General features: G+C 49.3%; 1 protein-coding gene across 1 annotated transcript in view; it reads right to left on the reverse strand.

Annotated features, from left to right (window-relative positions):
- P2RY6 (pyrimidinergic receptor P2Y6) overlaps positions 1 to 7101 on the reverse strand; it is a 40139-nt gene extending 33038 nt beyond the window's left edge. The window contains exon 1 of the mRNA XM_084772951.1: positions 6915 to 7101. The gene's annotated coding sequence lies outside the window, so the exon portion shown is untranslated. The remainder of the gene's footprint in view (positions 1 to 6914) is intronic.
- Positions 7102 to 17569: the final 10468 nt, after the last annotated feature.

Consider the following 17569-nt stretch of genomic DNA (forward strand, 5'->3'; position numbering starts at 1 on the left):
GGGGAGCCTGTGTGGCCCATGAGGATCAGAGCTCTGTGTTTGGTACTGGTGGTGTTGGTGCTGGTGGTGCTGGTGCTGGTGGTGCTGGTGCTGGTGGTGGTGCTGCTGGTGGTACTGGTGCTGGTTGGTGGTGGTGCTGTTGCTGTTGCTGTTGCTGCTGGTGCTGGTGGTGGTTGTGCTGCTGCTACTGGTAGTGGTTATGCTGCTGGTGGTGGTGGTGGCGGTGGTTGTGGTTGTGCTGCTGCTACTGGTAGTGGTTGTGCTGCTGGTGCTGGTGGTGGTGCTAGTGGTGCTGGTGGTGGTGCTGGTGCTGCTGCTGGTGGTGGTGATGCTGGTGCTGGTGCTGGTGCTGCTGCTGGTGGTGGTGATGCTGGTGCTGGTGCTGGTGCTGATAGTGGTGGTGGTGCTGGTGCCGGTGGTGGCGGTAGTGGTGATGGTGGTGGTGGAGGAGGTAGATGTGGTGGAGGTGGTGGTAGTGGAGGAGGGCTCTAGATAGAGCCCAGGGGCCAAAATGCCAGTGGACCAGGTTAGAACTGTTTTCTTCTTTGTGGCTCTCTTTCCATGTCCCTACTTTCTAGTCCTCTGGTGAGGTCAGTGTCAGCCATGAGGAATGTTGAGTGCTCCACAGCCAGAGGCAGTCAAAGCTTCCACAGAGAGGGCCTATTAAGGTTGTGCATGGCATGCGGTTGCCCACAGGGCCTTGTCCTGTGGAGTCTCTGACTTAACCCAGAAGGGACCTGAGCTGGCTTTGCAGCCATTCTTGCCTCAGGGTACAGCAGGAAATGGAGGACAGCAACAGGTGCCAGACACAACCGGAAGAGACACAGGTTGTGGCTAGAAAGGTGCAGAGAGTCGCCTAGGGTGGCTGTGTCATGACTAGAATAGTTCAAGATCACTTGAGCAGTGAGGAGCCAAGTGACTCACGTGAAGGAGAGAGCAGTGAGTCTGTGCTGGGCAAGCCACTCCCCCAGATGGAGGCAGAGACAAAAGGACTTGAGGGGAAAGACTGAGCAGTTCAGATCTATGGGGAGAGATCAATAGAGCTTGATGACTGGATGGGGAAAGTGAGGAGGCCGGAAATGAAGGCAGAGGCTCAGGATGTGTCCAACAGGCTCCTTCCTGTCAGAGAGACTGGGGGAGCCTGGTGCTTCAGCCCCGCTCACCCTTCTCCTTGGTCTCTTTGCTGCTGGGACCTAGGCCCCTCCCACCCTCATCCCGCCAAAAGCTCGAGACCCGGGCCCCCCTCCACTCTTTTACCACCTTCAGAGTGTTCCTGCCTGCTGGTCTGAGCTGCCCCTGAAGCTAGAGGTCCTTCCTTCAGTCTGAAGATTCAGGCTGAATTGGTGTGGCAATGCGGGGCTGGGGATGCGTGCGACACCCAGCCCCCACCTGAACTCTCAGCGGTTCCTGTGTTCTCCAGGAGGACCAGCCAGCAGCAGGCTGTCAGTCTTAGTTCTGAGATCGAGCTCTCTGTCAGGGGAGGCCAGAAGAGATGGGGATGACGGGGTAGTTGTTGCTTCTACTCAGCGGATAACTCATTCATTCACTCGCGAGCCATTATTCAGCTAGTGTCTAAGGCCTACCCTCCACCATGGCACTCTGCCACACACAGACTTCTGGAAAGAGACGCATGAGCACTTTTGGTCCTCCTTGCCAGGTTTTTAGTCCTGGAAAGAGGACCAGACTAGAAAAGCCATACAGCTAAAGCCCGGCTGCGCATGCCCACACTCCTGCAGCGCCGCGCAAGTCTGTCCACCTAAGTCTGGTGAGGGATGCAGTTATGTCTCAGAAAGAACAGATTGATCTTTGGGGTTCCTTCTGATGCGTTCTCTCCCATCTTCCTCTCAATGGTCCTCAGAAGAACCCCAGTATCCCCACAGCTCTTTCCTCTTGAGCAGCACCCAAATGTTGCCCTCCACTGAGTTCAATCATCCAAGAGCCACACCTACTCTATCTCCATGACCTGGGGTGTGTGTGTGAGTGTGTGTGTGTGTGTGTGAGTGTGTGTGTGTGTGTGTGTGTGTGTGTGTGTGTGTGTATGCGTGCTTGCGTGTGTGGTGATGAGCTCTGGCCTCACCGTGGTCATTCCAGGGGAACATGACCATTGACCAGCCTTCATCCAGTCTAGCTGGAAGAGAGGGGACCTTTCCTGGGCTTCTCCAATATTTCTGCTAAACCAACTTCTGAGGCTTCTTCCTTGGTAGCTTGTAAATGTCAGATTGCCAAAGTGGGAAGTGTTGGGGTGCAGAATTCTGGAGCATTAGAATGAGAATGAGGGTATGGCACTGTCAGAGTATAGAAATTGGAGTTTGGGTTACAGACGTTTAGAATGTTTGAGTAGATTACTAGGGTAATTATGCTGAAGGCCTGGTGGGGGGGGGGAAATGCTCTAAAAGACACTTGTACGCAGCTGGGAGTGACGGCATGCTCCTCTAATCCCAGCACAAAGGTAGAGGCAGGTGTGCATCTATGAGTTTCAGGCCAGCCTGATCTACACAGTGAGTTCCAAACCAGCTTAGCCTACATAGTAGGAGACTGTCTCAAAGAAACTAAAACAACAAACAAAAGACACTTGTGCCTCTTCCTGCAGTTGGCAGGTTGTCACCTTTTCCTCACTTGCAAAAGTCAATGTACTTCCCCGGCTCGGGAAGACTGGGGAAAGGTTTCTGCTCACTGCAGAAGAACAGAACCAACAACTAAGAACTCTTCCCAGCCCAGAATAGGTGGGAATCTTACCCTCACATCACCCCCTAGGAGGGTTCTCTCTTAGGACTGGGGGTGAGTCTCCCTTGCTAGAGTTCTGGCCTTGCACACATGAAGCCCTGAATTCAATCGCCAGCATTGCATAACCTGTGCACGGTGGCCATCCTGTGATCTCTGCCCTCATGAGATGGAGGCAGGATGAGAAGTTCCAGACCCTTCTCCACTACACAGTGAATTCATGGCCAACCTGGGCTACATGAGACCCCGTCTGAAAACAAAAGGGGAGGGGCAGATCTTGCAGGCCACCATGGCCCATATCTGTAATCTCAACTCTTTAATCTCAGTGCTTGGGTGGCTGAGGCAGGAGAACAGGACTTCAAGTCTATTTATTCTCTGCTAAATAGTGGGTGCCAGGGCAGCCTGAACTGTGCAAGATCCTGTCTCAAGTCCCCCCATCCCTAAAAAACAAAAGTAAACTAAAATGGGGTACCTTTAAGATTCTGTTTGCTTCTATTTGGGTTTGAATGAAAATCTTTGTTTGTTTTTGGTTTTTTGAGACAGGGTTTCTCTATGTAGCCTTGGCTGTCCTGGACTCACTTTGTAGACCAGGCTGGACTCAAACACACAGCGATCCACCTGCCTCTGCCTCCTGGGTGCTGGGATTAAAGGCATGCGCTACCATGCCCAGCAAATGAAAATCTTTGTATAAGGGAGAATGGAAGCAACCTCAGGCCATATGACCTGCAACTCTGGAAAAGACCCATTAACCTAGAATGGATAAAGAAACTGTGGTACATCTACACTATGGAATACTACTCAGCTATTAAAAACAAGGAATTTCCAAAATTTGTGGACAAATGGATTGAACTAGAAATTGTCATAATGAGTGAGTTCACACAGAAGCAAAAAGAGCTAAATGGTATATACTCACTTATATCGAGACGCTAGTCCAAGGTGTAAGTCCCCATGAAAAACTGTACCTACCAGGAAAGTAGGTAAGAGGGGAGGACATCCTATTGAGACTTTAGGTGTGAGAAGCCTGGGAGAATGAGGAAATAGAAGGATCCAGCAGGTCCTGGAAAACTACAGGCGAGTCTGGGCCCTGGGGTCCTCCGCAAACTATGGCAACAGCCAAGGAAAATATAGGCAGTAAACCTCGAACCCCTACCCAGACTAGCCGATGGACAGGACATTCTCCATTGTTGAGTGGAGAAGGAGATCTGACTTTTACACAGACTCTGGTGCCCCATATTTGAACATGTCCCTTGGATGGAGATGCCTGGTGGCACTCAGAGGAAAGATAATAGGTCACCAAGGAGAGACTTGATACCCTATGAGCATATACAGGGGGAGGAGGTCCCTCTCAGACACAGACATAGGGGAGGGGAGTAGGGGGGAAGTGGGAGGAAGGGAGGAATGGGAAGATACAAGGGATGGGCTAACAACTGAGATGTAATATGAATAAATTAATAAAAAAAAAAAAGATCCATTAACCTGAACTACAGCTAAGTTTATTCATGGTCTTCTTGCCTTTGTTTTGTTCCCCCCTCTTTTTTTTTTTTTTTTCAGACAGAGTCTCTCTGTGTAGTGCTGTCTGTCTGTCTGTCCTGGAGCTCACTGTGCACAGGCAGGCCTTGAACTCATTTGTTATCCTCCTGCCTCTGCCTACCACACCAGGCCCTCTTGGTCCTTTCTGTAAATTTTAAGGTAGCCTAGGCTTGTAGAGGTGGAAATTAGACCTCCATTCCCTATGGAATGGCCAATTGTTACTAAATCCACTTTCCTTTACCAACTTCTGCTTTGAAATACAGGGGAATTGGAGGTGGTGGGTTTATGACTCTTACTACCCTGTAACACTAGGACTAGAGCCATAAGCAAGTAACCCAGACTTATAGATTAAAGAAAAGCAGGCCAGAAATCATCAAGATCACTGGGTCCCACCTCCCAACAGCTGAGAAGAAAGAAGCGGCCTCACTGTATGCTCAGAACGTCAGGTTGGACCCTCACCTCTTGCTCAGTAGAGCTCTATCCTTCAGACCTGTGGAATAGCACCTGGGGCCTCTCGGGGGGGAAAAAGTGACCCTTGCCTGGGGACAGTGGACAACAGGGACATTGGCTGGGCCTGCTTCTGCCTGAGCCTCCCAGCAGCCCATCACAGCACTCTGCCACAGGAAATATATTTACGTGTCCTCCCACAAAATATTTCCACAGCTCTTGACACTGCCTTTTATGTCCCCTTGTCCCTCCAAGGCATCTGGGCACCATCTCCTAATTGGCCCCGTGAAGTCAGCAGGAATAGGGGGGTGGTATGCTGCCAACACAAACGTTTCAGCCCCAGAAATAAAGCCTAGCCAGAAGGGTTTTTTCTGGTCTCATAGCTTGCCCCCAGCTCCCAGGACTTGCCTTGGATCAAGGACGGAACCTCTGCATCTTTCTCATCTCGGCTCTCCTTGTTCTAGTCAGAGGGATGCCAGCCTCTGTCCCTCTTAGTTCCCAAGCTGACCCGCCAAGTGCACAGGCTGTCTGCTGTCCTTCACAGTGGCTATCAGGATGGAGAGGCACCCACCCACCCTAACCTTAGGCCGCCCTCACTTCCCTTCAGCCTCTCTCCCACGCTCTAACCCCAGCCATGCAACTTCCCCTCCAAGTCCGTGACTTGCCAGGAGACAGGGAGTCGCTGAGAAAGCAACGGGATGGTACAGTTCGGCGACAGGAATGAGAGTCCACAGATGCCCAAATTAGAGGTTTCTGAGATTTCACCTGTCCAGTCCCTCAGGGATCATTGCTTGTGAGATGTGAGTTCCTGGAGATGGGGGGACCTCCATCACTGTCATCTCAATCCTGACACCACCTGTTAAGTGTTTTTAATGTGTCAGGTACTGTGTAAACACTTTATTTGCATCCAGGAAGTTGGCCAGTTCTCACATTAACCCTACCGGGTAAATACTATTAACATCTCTATTCTAAAACAAGCAAACAAACAACAACAAAAACCAACGGGCACCCGTCCCTAAGTCCTGTAAGAACTGGGGTGTGAAATATACTGGGATGACAAAGAGGCCTTGGCCATCCCAGACTGCCATGGAAGGTTCCTTTTCAATGACTGCTCAGGGTCCTGTGGGTGCAGTAGAAATGAGACCCTTATTCTCACTTAAGTGCAAGAAACTGGTCCTTGCACTGGAAATGACCGAGAAGCCCTCCCGTAGCACACACAGATAGAACCAACTGGGAAGCCACATGCTACTTAGGAACACGTGGAGTCTCAGCCCTTCCCAGTCTTTCCGCACCCCCTAACCCCCAAGCTGTCCTGCAGCAGGGTGCTGGAGGGCTCCCATCATTGGATAAACACCGTGGACTGCCAAGCCTAAGTCAGCCCTACAGATGAAGACTTGTCAGAGCGACGCTTTCACATGAAAACAAATGCAGAAACACTAGCCAGGGGTTCATAGGAATTTTGGAAGTAAAAGATGAGGTTTCAGAGAAGTGTCTCTGATGTATGGAAGGGCGAGGGGATGAAAAGGACTAGGAGCCTGGCTTCTGACACTCTCCCTCCTCTATAACCAGGGCGAGCTTGCCCGCTTCCAAGCCCTGGGTACAAAAGAGAGTGGTTGGTGATTTCTAAACACCTTTCAGCAGCTGGTGGTGGGCAGTAATGCTAGTACTTTGGGAGAAGGAAGGAGGCAGGATCATCAGGAATTCGGGACCAGTTTGGGCTACAGCAGACTCTGTCTCGGGGAGAGAAAGAAGAGGTGGAAGGGACAAAAGAAGAGGAGGGAGGGTTTCAGTGGACCCGTACACAGATGCTGATAGCCTTCCATTATCTAGCTCAGCATGGGGCAGGAGTGGAGCCCAAGGGACAAAGCAGACGCCTCACAACCTCCACCCTGCACTGGCAGTGCGACTTCGGAACCCGTGCTGTGGAAGCCATGTGTCACCAAGACAAAGTCACTCCTAGCCGTAGGCACCACACACTTGGAGCTCCACACGCTCTGTCCCGGCACACGCGGCACAAGCGGCACACTAACACTAACTGTACACAGTAATCCTATACTGTTTACGCTATCTCACAAGGGATTGCTTCCCCTAGTACCCACTGCCCATCGGGAAGGAGGGACCACGAGCCTACAGCCCACAGCCCTGTCTCGCTGGACCCGCGCCCCAGCGCCTTTGGTTTCTCCCACCGCTGTGTCCTGCCCGGCACGCGCTCTCACCTGCCCTGCGCAGCACAAGCCCGCGGCGGTCCCGAGTCAAGGCTGAGGCTCTAGGAGGCGAACTAGCCACTTGTATGAGGGGCTGAAGGTGGTGCTGTAGCTCTGGTCCCAAGAGTCCCTGGCGTCCTGCGGTACCAAAGCAAGCCGGCCCCGGGGAGCTATGGCCGGGTGGCCTTGGCACCCGGCAGCCTTGGAGACCCGCCCAGCCAGCAGAGGGGTGGGACAAGGAGGCGGTGATAGATTGTTGAGGAGATTCAGGCAAGGGTTCCTAGGCGGGAAGTGTGCTGGTAGATTAAATTCTAGGTTCCCTAGCCCTTTCCTGGCCTCAGTTTCTCCTTTTATAGGTTTCTCTGTCTGTCTTTCTCTCCTTCCCTCTCCCTCCCCTCCCCGCCTCTGTGGCGGTGGTGGTGGTGGTGGTGGTGGTGGTGGTGGTGGTGGTGTGTGTGTGTGTGAGAGAGAGAGAGAGAGAGAGAGAGTATTTTCTCCAACTTCCCAGCCCTGACTTTTATAATTCTGGTACCATGAGTATAGCGTGGTGGTGGTGGGCGGTTTAGTATAATTTTCCAAGTATCTACTGTGTATCAGGGGCTATGTTTTTATTTTATTATCTATCTATTTATCTACCTACCTATATTTTGAGACAGGGTCTCATGCATCTAGGCTGATCTCAAACTTGATATGTACCCAAGTATGACTTTGTGACTTTTGACCCTCTTGCCTCTGCTTCCTGCGTTCTGGGACATGAGCAAACACATCAGGTTTGTGCAGTGCTGAGGGATCCAACCCAGAGCTTTGTGCTTACTAGTCAATCACTTTACCTGCGGAGCTATGTCCTCAGCCCCGGGAGCAGTTATTTTACTGCCTTTAATACTTAAAGCAATTTCAGCGGTATCATGAGTCCTATTTTAAAGTGGGAAAGATGAGACACAGAGAGCTGAAGTGACTTACCCAGTGTCACATGGCTGGTAAGTGGCAGACCTGAGACTTGAAGCCATATGACCTGACTCTGAAGTACCACAAGCAGCTTCCTGGTGCTCAAGGACAACCAGGAGCTTGGAGTTACCCATTTATTTTATAGACTAAGAAACAGAAGCTCAGAGACTGTAGCTTGTTTTGGGCCACTCAGTTGGCAACTCAGCCTCAGGATAAAGTCAGGCATGGTGATAGGAGGGATGCTGGTCATGATTGACGGCTGTCAGGCCAGCAGAACAGGACAGTGACAGAGAGTAGATGCTCCTCAGTGTCAGTGTTCCTCCTGACTGTCACTGTCCTTCCTCCTCTACTGCCTTTGTGACTCTTAAGATCTGGCCAAGGAAAAGGGACCTCCAGTCTCCTTTTTTGAAACTGTCATCCCCGATCCATAGTCCCAAGCAGAGTCATCAGCACTTGAAATGCCTCAGAATCTTCTGTCATGACAACATATAGCAAATAGTGTGTTTGCTGTGCACTAGGGTAGCCTAAAAGTACAGCAATTTATATCTAAATTTAAATAAGCTGTGGTTTGGCATGTAATTCAGTGGTAGAGAATTTGCCTAGCATTTGGCTATTAGGTTCATCTCTAGAGCCATGAGACAGACAGACAGATAGAGATAGACAGACAGAGAGACAGAGACAGCCTGCCTCATGTGACTAATAGGTACCATATTGGACCATGTAACTTTTGCAGAAACCATGATATATACATCCATACATATATGTTTCCCTGTATGATAGAGCCTGGGCTGTTCTGGATTCACTTTGTAAACCAGGCTGACCTTGAAATCACAGAAATCCACCTGTCTCTATAACCCCAGTGTCGGGATCAAAGGTGTGCGTCACTATGACCAGTTTTTTTGTTTTTGTTTTTTTAATGTGCATTAGTGTTTTGCCTGCATGTGTGTCTGTGAGGATGTTGGATCCCTGGAACTGGAGTTACAGACAGTTGTGAGCTGCCATGTGGGTGCTGGGAATTGAACCTGGGTCCTCTAGAAGAGCAGCCAGTGCAGTGCTCTTAACCAATAAGCCATCTCTCTAGGCCTAATTACTAATTTTTTTTTTGTTTTGTTTTTCCAGACAGGGTCTCTCTGTGTAGCCTTGGCTATCCTGGACTCACTTTGTAGACCAGGCTGGCCTCGAACCCACAGAGATCCGCCTGCCTCTGCCTCGAGAGTGCTGGGATTAAAGGCGTGCGCCACCTCCACCGCCACCTGGTGGATGGTTGTCTTTGAAGGAAAGAAGGACTGAGACTGTAGGAGCACCAAGACACTGTGGCTTTCTCTCGTGACTGACTCTGCGAGGATGGAGAGGACATGTGGGGCTAGCGTTAGCCTCTCCTAATCAGCCTTTCTCTGGTCCCTACCACTGCACATACTGAGAGATCCCCTCAGGGCTTGAAATGCCCCTGCCGCTCTGGTCCCATGCTGCCTCTCAGGGCAGTCACTGTGTCTGTGATTTATGGCCTGTTCTCCCCACGCTTGGCCCAGCACTTATTAGACGTCTGCCCGAAGGAATGAACACAGAATTCTTTGGAGATTTGGGGCTGTCGTCATCATTGGTTTATCCTCCGGTGCCTGTGATGTCTCCCTGCCTGAGCAGGACACTAGGTAGACAAAGGTGAAAGTTCACGGCCAATGGCCCCTACAAATGCCCAGTGAAGGCTTGAATAGACTGGGATGTGGTGGGTATTGGTACAGAGAGGCACGTGCAGAGGCACAGGAGATGCTCAGCCCGGGGCAGGGAGAACAGGACTTCATGGCTCAAGGATATTGTCAGCTGAGTATTCAAAATGACTATTCAAAATGTCCTGGGTTCTCTGGAGAGAGGCAGGTGATGTCTTTCTGAGGATGGGGCGGCAAGTAACTGACCTGGGCTGGGGTTGAGCATAATAAATTCTGGGAACCCTGAGGCAGAGGCTCAAGTACAAGTGGTTTATTTGGGAGGTGATCCAGGGGAAGGAAGGAAGCCAACTCAGGGTGGTGACCAAGCAGAGCCCTGCTGGGGATCTGTGCTGTTGGGAATGTCTGGGGTTGGGGAGTTACACAGAATTTGTCTCTAATCTGTCCCTTCACTCTCCATTGAGGGAAAGAAAGCTGAAACATTTGTCTACCGACGCAGGCCAGCACGGGTGGCATTGGTCCTGAAACCTCTGTGAAAGCCACTGGACGAAGGCTGAGCTGATCTCTCCCACTGAGGAGCTGCAGGGTAGGAGGTGGGTGTAGAAGGGTGCAGCCGACCCCGCAGCAATTGCTCTGGGGTGAGGGATGCTGGGTTTTCAGGTGGGTCCCTGGAAGAGTCTGAAGAAGCCAGAGTGGAAGATGGATCTGGACCTGGGGGGTCGGAGTGGGGGATCCCAACTGCTACCCAGAATCCTCCACTCCCTTCAGCTTCTTCCTTCCTTCTTTTCTTCCTTCCTCCCTCCTTTCCTTCCTTCCTTCCTTCCTTCCTTCCTTCCTTCTTTCCTTCCTCCTTCCCTCCCTCCCTCCTTCCCTCCCTTCCTTCTTTCTTTTCTTAACAGAGTCTCACTGTATGACCCTGGCTGATTGCCCTGAAACTCATATACAATGGGGGTGTGTGTGTGGGGTGGTAGTGGTGAAGTTACAGAGATCTGCCTGTTGCTGCCTCTCAAGTTCTGGAATTAAAGGCATGTGCTACAATGCTCAGCCCAACCCTTTCATGCCTAGTTGACTCACTGTGCCCAGATCCTCCTGGGTGAGCAGAGCATCACCTCCGTTCCTATGGACGCTGAACTCCAGTTGCCACACCTGGTCGTTCTGAGTAACTCAGTGTAAGGTCTGATGCCAGTACTCACCTCAAGGCAGAGCCGGCTGGAGACACAGAGTGGGAACTCATCCGTGCCGTCCCCAGGCTGGGTGAGGTGCTTCCCGTTGTCTCTGGAGTGAGTTGAAGATGGGAGAAGAGATGCCCAGGGTTGGGACTGAGGCAGCCAGCAAGGCAAGAGGCTTAGTGAGTGGGCCTGGTTGGGGGAGCTCTGCAGGAGCTGACCCAGGAGCCAGGCCCCAGCCCTGAGGTCCCAGGAGAGGTCAGGAGCCCTCCCTCAAACGATGTCTGGCAGTGAACTTACTTCCTCCCCCTCCCAGCCCCAGGCAGCCCTCTGCCTCAGAGCCTAGAGAAGCTGGCCAAAGCAGCTGGCTGGCACCCAGCAAGGCGTGCTGCAGGACAGGCTGTGTCTGGCATTTGCAGAAACTCTTGAGTCTTTCCCTAGCCCTGTCATTCCCAGCCTTGGGGTACTATGCTTTCAAAAACAGGCCTGTTTCCAGCATCCCCCACCTCTCTCCTTGAGATCCAGGAGCCCCAAGATGGCTTCCATTTGTCCTGGAGTCCAGCAGCAGTGGCCAGCCTTTGTCCTACTGGGAGACCCCCTCCTCCCCTTCTAGCAGTTGCCCCCTTCACGGTCTAACTGCATTTCAGCTGCCCACAAAGTGTCAGTTCACCCACCCATAACCCAGGGATTCCTGCCCAGGCAGCTCTTCCCCAAGGCTTTGCACCCCACCCCCATGCCTGAATGTAAGTTGATGGGAGACTCTCACATCCTGGGGCCCACCAGAGCTCCCCTTGTTTCAATTGCCACATTCTCTGACAACATCAAAGGAGGGCAAAATCCCTGGGAAATGAGGGGACAGTCCACAGACATTTGCTGACAAAGGTGTTGGTGGCCTTGTGACCTCTGGAGCACTCTGGAGACCACTGAGGACACAACCACAAAATCAACATGGGGAAATAAGAAGCTGCATTCATGCTGGGTGTGGTGGGGTACTCCTGTAATCCCAGCACTTGACAGGTAGAGGCAGGAGGATCAGGAGTTCAAGACCAGCCTCAGCTACACAGTGAATTCAAGGGCAGCTTGGGAATTCACTGGACTTTGTCTGTCTAACTAACTAAGTAGCTAACTAACTAATTAACTAACTAGCTTAGCTGGAGTGGTTTGCAATGAGGCTAAGAATGGGAAAAAGAGTGGAACATCTGAGGTTTGACTGGATATTTTCATTTGATAAAAGTTTAAGTACAAGTAAAGAAATGTTGAAGCCAGGCGTGGTGGCGCACACACTTGTAATCCCAGCACTCTGGGAGGCAGAGGCAGGAGTATCTCTGTAAGTCAAGGACAGCCCTGGCCTACAAAGTGAGTCTAGGACAGCCAAGGCTACACAGAGAAACCATGTCTCGAAAAACCAAACCAACCAAACAAACAAACGTTGATGTTTCCAATCACAGGAGCTCCGCAGATCCTCTGGAAGAGAAGTCAGTGCTCTTAACCACTAAGCCGTCTCCCCAGCCCTTGGGAAGTAGAGGCAGGAGAACGGGGAGTTGGAGATCTGCTCATGTCCTCTGGCCTCTGCAGTTGAATGCACGGATGTATTAGTTACTTTTCTGCTGTTGTAACGAAGCACCATGACCAAGGCAACTTATGGAAGAAAGAGTTTATTTTTGCTTCCAGTTCCGGAGGGATAAGAGTCCAACATGGAAGGGGATGTGGGAGTGGCCAGACACAGCGGCGGGAGCAGGGAGCTGAGCTATCACATCCTCAGCTGCAAGGGAGACGCAGAGAGCAAATTTGAAGTTGAGTGATGCTTTAGCCCTCACAACCTGGCTCCGGAGATGTATTTCCTCAAGCAAGTCTGTGTCTCCCTATAACCTCCCAAACTGTGCCATCAGCTGGGTACCACGTGTTCCGATGCCTGGGCCTAGGGAAGGCACTTCTCAGTCAGATTTCCACAGCGGGTGCATATTTTCACATATAAGTATCCACATACCACATGTGCTGGCTAGTTTTGTATGAACTTGATGCACACTAGAGACATGCCAGAGAGAATCTAAACTGAGAAAGTGCCTTCATAAGGTTGACCTGTAGGCAATTCTGTGCTGCATTTTCTTGATTTGTGATTGACGTGGAAGAACCCAGACCATGCTGGGCGGTGCCAACCCTGGGCTGGTAGCTCTAAATGCTTTAAAAACACAGGATGAGCAAGCTGTGAGGAGCAAGTGAGCGAGCAGCTCTCCTCTGTGGTGCCTGCTTCAGTTCCTGCCTTGAGTTCCTGCCCTGACTTCCCCTCATGATGGACTGTGGGCTGTAGGGGGAGGGGGTGAGCCCTTTCCCCTGTAGGTTGCTGTTGGTGTTAGTGTTTATCACAGCAATAGAAAGTAAATTAAGAGGGGGAGCTGGAAAGATAGCTCAGTGGTTAAGAGCACTGACTGCTACTCTTCTAGACAACCTGGGTTCAATTCCCAGCACCCACATGGTGACTCATGGCTGCTTGTAACTCCCAGATCTGATGCCTTCACATAGACATACATACATGCAGGCAATGCACATAAAATAAAAATAAATAAGAGAGTACAAGAGAGAGAGAGAGAGAGAGAGGGGAGGTGGGAGGCAGCAAGTGAGGGAGATGCAATCGAGACATAAAGTAAACAAATTAAAAATAAAAATAAGACAAATACAAAAATAAATAAAAACAAATGAATTATTAAAAAAGAAAGTAAACTAAGATGCCATACACACAAACACACCACATACACACATACCACACACACATACACACCATGCACACACCTCACACACAAACACACCACATACATATACACACCAGACACACGCATACAAGCACACACACACATACATATACACAGCACAATACACACCACACACATATACACACATACATATACACAATACATGTATATACCACATACATACACCACACATACCAAACATATACACACCACACACATATACAGCACCCACAAACACCTAAATAAAATAAAAACATAAAATAAGTTATTGAAAAAAAAGAAAAAATAAAATAAATTATTGTTAGATATGGTGGTTCATGCTTGTGACCTTAACACTGAGGAGGCAGAGACAGGAAACTCAGGAGAATCAGCAGTTCAAGGCCAGCCTTGGCTACATAAGAGACTGAATAATAATAATGAAGACAACAATAATTTTTATTATCAATATGTTATATTTTATTACTATAATGTAATAATTTTATTATTATCTATTTATTATTATCTACTTAGATGATAAATTGATTTAAAAATAAACAAAAATTTATGGTTTTATATATTATAATAATTATTATTATCTATATACTCAAGAGTGCACTGTAAGAGGATTGCCTTGACTTTGAGGCCAGCCAGAGCTACACAGTGAGTTCCAGTCTAGTCTGGGCCATACAGTGAGATCCTATCTCAGAAAAAAAAATCAAGCGACTCTTCTTTTGAGCCACTCATGGCCACACTCTTTTTTTTTTTTTAAATATTTATTTATTATATATGAGTGCTTTTATCTGCAGAAGAGGGCATCAGATAACATTATAGATGGTTGTGAGCCACCATGTGGTTGCTGGGAATTGAACTCAGGACCTCTGGAAGAGCAGGCTATGTCCTTAACCACTGAGCCATTTCTCCAGCCCCATGGCCACACTCTTAGGTATGTCTTCAGGGATAAATTTATCTTTATAGGTCTGGTGGCAGCAGCAAATGTCTTTAATCCCCACACTCAGGAGGCAGAGGCAGGCAGATCTCTGAGTTTGAGTCCAGCCTGGTCTACAAATCAAGCTCCAGGACAGCCAGGGCTACACAAGAATTTTATCTTTCTCTTTAACCAACATACTTAAAATCTATGCTAAGGGCTGGCAAGATGGCTCAGCAGGGGACGGTGCCTGCCCTGTGGCCTGGGAACCTGATCCCCACATGTAACTGACTTGGCTCAGCTGTCCTCTGACAGCCCTTCCTCCAGCAATAAACACAATCTATGGTAAAAAATGTCTTTCAGTAAACACCAACCCTCTGCTTCATTAAACAAACAAACAAAAACCTGAAGGTCTGGGGGTGCAGCTCAGTGGGTAGAACATTTGCCTACCATGCACAAAGGCCTGGTGATGCACCCCTGCAATTCCAGTCCTCAGGAGGGGTGGGGCACGGAGGATCAGAAGTTCAACACTCTCCTCTGCTACATAGGTTAGCCCGGGATACAAGATATCCCGTCTCAAAACAAACAAAAAATAGACAAAAAGTCAAAACCAGCACTTCCCCTGTCACTCTTTGCTCCAGTGTACTTGGGACAGAATAAATGTTAGGCCCATTTCCTTTTAATTCCTGCAGAAAGATATGCTAGTAACCCCCAAAATTGTACTGTGTTTTCTTAATTTGTTTGCTTTTTATTTTATTATTTTGCTTGTTTGTTTAAGACAGGGTCTTGTTATATACCTTAAGTTGGCTTCAAAAGCATGCTGTATCCCAAGCTAACCTGGAACTCTTACTCCTCGGGTCTCAATCTCCCAAATGCCGGGGTTACACAGGTGTACTGCAAGGCCTCTTTCTTTGTTTGCTTTCGGGTGGAATCAGAAGTTTCACTGTACATAATCATATCGTACTGACCATTTAGAAAAGATGACCCAGTGCCCTTTGTGAATGTTTTTCCTATGTCTAAATGACAAATGAGAAGAAAGATACACTTCACTTGATTTAAGTATTACATAACATACACAGTGTATCAATATATCACATGATATTTAATAATCTATATAATTTTATGTTCGTAGGGAAAGAGAATTATGAGTGGCTGATCTGTGTCTGTCTCAGTCCACTGTAGATGTTATCCTTAAAAGAAAATATTTTTTCAGAGTTAATTTGTTTCAGACTGAACCCACAGCCAGGCTTTTCCTAGGCAAGCTCTCTCTCATTGACCTAAATCCCAGCCCCTATAGATTTGCCTTTATTTTCATTTAAGTGTATGTGGGTGTCTGTATGAAGGGGTCTGTGCACTCAAGGAGGCCACAGGAGACCTTAATACCATGTCTCTCAATGTATCTGGAACTAGGCTGGCAGCCAGCAAGTCAGAGTGATCCTTCTGTCTCCACATCCCACAGCACTAGGGTTTCAGATGCATGTGACATGGGTCCCAGAGAGTCAAACTCAGGTCCTCTGGCCTGCCTGGCAGGTGCTCTCATAAGGAGCCATCTAGTCACAGGTATTATTTATGATTTATTTAAACTTCCCGTTGTCTTTAGACTATGTCCCCCTTAGGAAATTATTAACTCCAGGGAGAATAAAAAGTCCCACAAGAAAGAGAAGGTAGTCACCAGACGCTGTAAGATGTGGCTGGGAACAGAACTTTCAACATCATAAAACTGTTAACACAGAACAGTTAACTGCAACCCACGCAGGGAGGGCAGGGTAGAGGGGAGGGCCCCCGCAGGCAAAGGCTGGTGGGGGGGGGCAGTCAGGTGCCTGGAGGGCTTAGTGCCGAGTGCAGAGGGCTGTGCACTCCTCGGGGACACTGCCCAGCTGCTCTCATGGCCCTGGCCAAGACGGATGCCCATTTCCTAATCGATTTAATAACCAGCAAATAATCTGGCGTCTGCTCGGGCCAGCCCATGGTCTTGGGACAAATGGACCCAATTAAAAGGCCATCATAGGGGGAATTCAGAGGAAGAGGAAAAAGCCATTGATCAAATCAACTCCCAGCTACCCCGGGACTGGTTTGTGACTGGAAATGACAAGAGCCCTTCCCCTCACTGTGCCTAGGCCCCTCCCAAAGCTGGAGGTCTTTTTACCATCCTTTCCTCCTCCACCCCTTCCAGTCATAAACTGAAGGCGCCTCACTAGACTTCATCAAGATCTTGGGTTCAAGCTGGGCCTATGGTACAGGTCTGTAATCTCTGGAGAGGCAAGGGTAGGAGAATCAGACGTTCAAGCTCATCCTTAGCTGTAGGGAAGCCAGTCAGGGCCACCTGAGACCCCGGTTCAAACAAGCAAACGAACAGAGATCCTAGGCTGAGGATGTGGAGCAGGGGGAAGAACGCTTGTCCGACATGCATGAAGCCCTTGGTTCAGTTCCTAGCACTCCATGACCCTAGGCATGGGAGGCGCACACTTACAGTCCCTGTTTAGGGAAGCAGAGGCAGGAGCATCCGGGTAGCGATGTTATCCTTGGCTACGTGGCAAGTCTGCGGTGCGGTCGGTCCAGGATACAGGACACCTTGTCTGAAAAGAAAAGGAAACTGCAGCACCACTACCACCACCTGCTACTGCTTCCAACCCTTCCCACTCTGTGCTTTCCTCCTACAGCAATCGTCCCTGTTAATACACCATATAATTTACATTTTAATAGTATTGACTATTACTCTCTTGCCTTTTAGGGGCAGAGGTAGCATTGATGACTTTTTTTTTTAATTCACTAGGGATTTATTTTCCAAGCATATTGAAAGCACCTGACACATAATAGGTTTCTTTTTTTAAATCTTATTCTTTTTTCTTCTCCTTCCCCGCCCCCTCTATAGCCCTGGCTGATTTGGAACTTGCTATGTAGACCAGGCTGGCCTCAAACTCACAGGCATCCACTTCCCTCTGCCTCCTGAGTGCTGGGATTAAAGTTGAGTGCTACTAGGCATGGCTTATAGTACTATTATTAATTGTTATTGTTATTGCTATTATTATTATCAGAGGGAACATAGACTTACTAAGAAAAAAGTGAGAAAGAACTCCCCAGAGAGCTGGGCATGGTGGTGCACGCCTGTAATCCCAGCACTCGGGAGGCAGAGGCAGGTGGATCACTGTGAGTTTGAGGCCAGCCTGGTCTACAAAATGAGTCCAGGACAGTCAAGCCTACACAGAGAAACCCTGTCTTGAAAAACCAAAGGAAGAGAAAAAAA

Source organism: Acomys minous, assembly GCF_964271855.1.
Source record: "Acomys minous genome assembly, chromosome: 2".
Classification (NCBI taxonomy): domain Eukaryota; kingdom Metazoa; phylum Chordata; class Mammalia; order Rodentia; family Muridae; genus Acomys; species Acomys minous.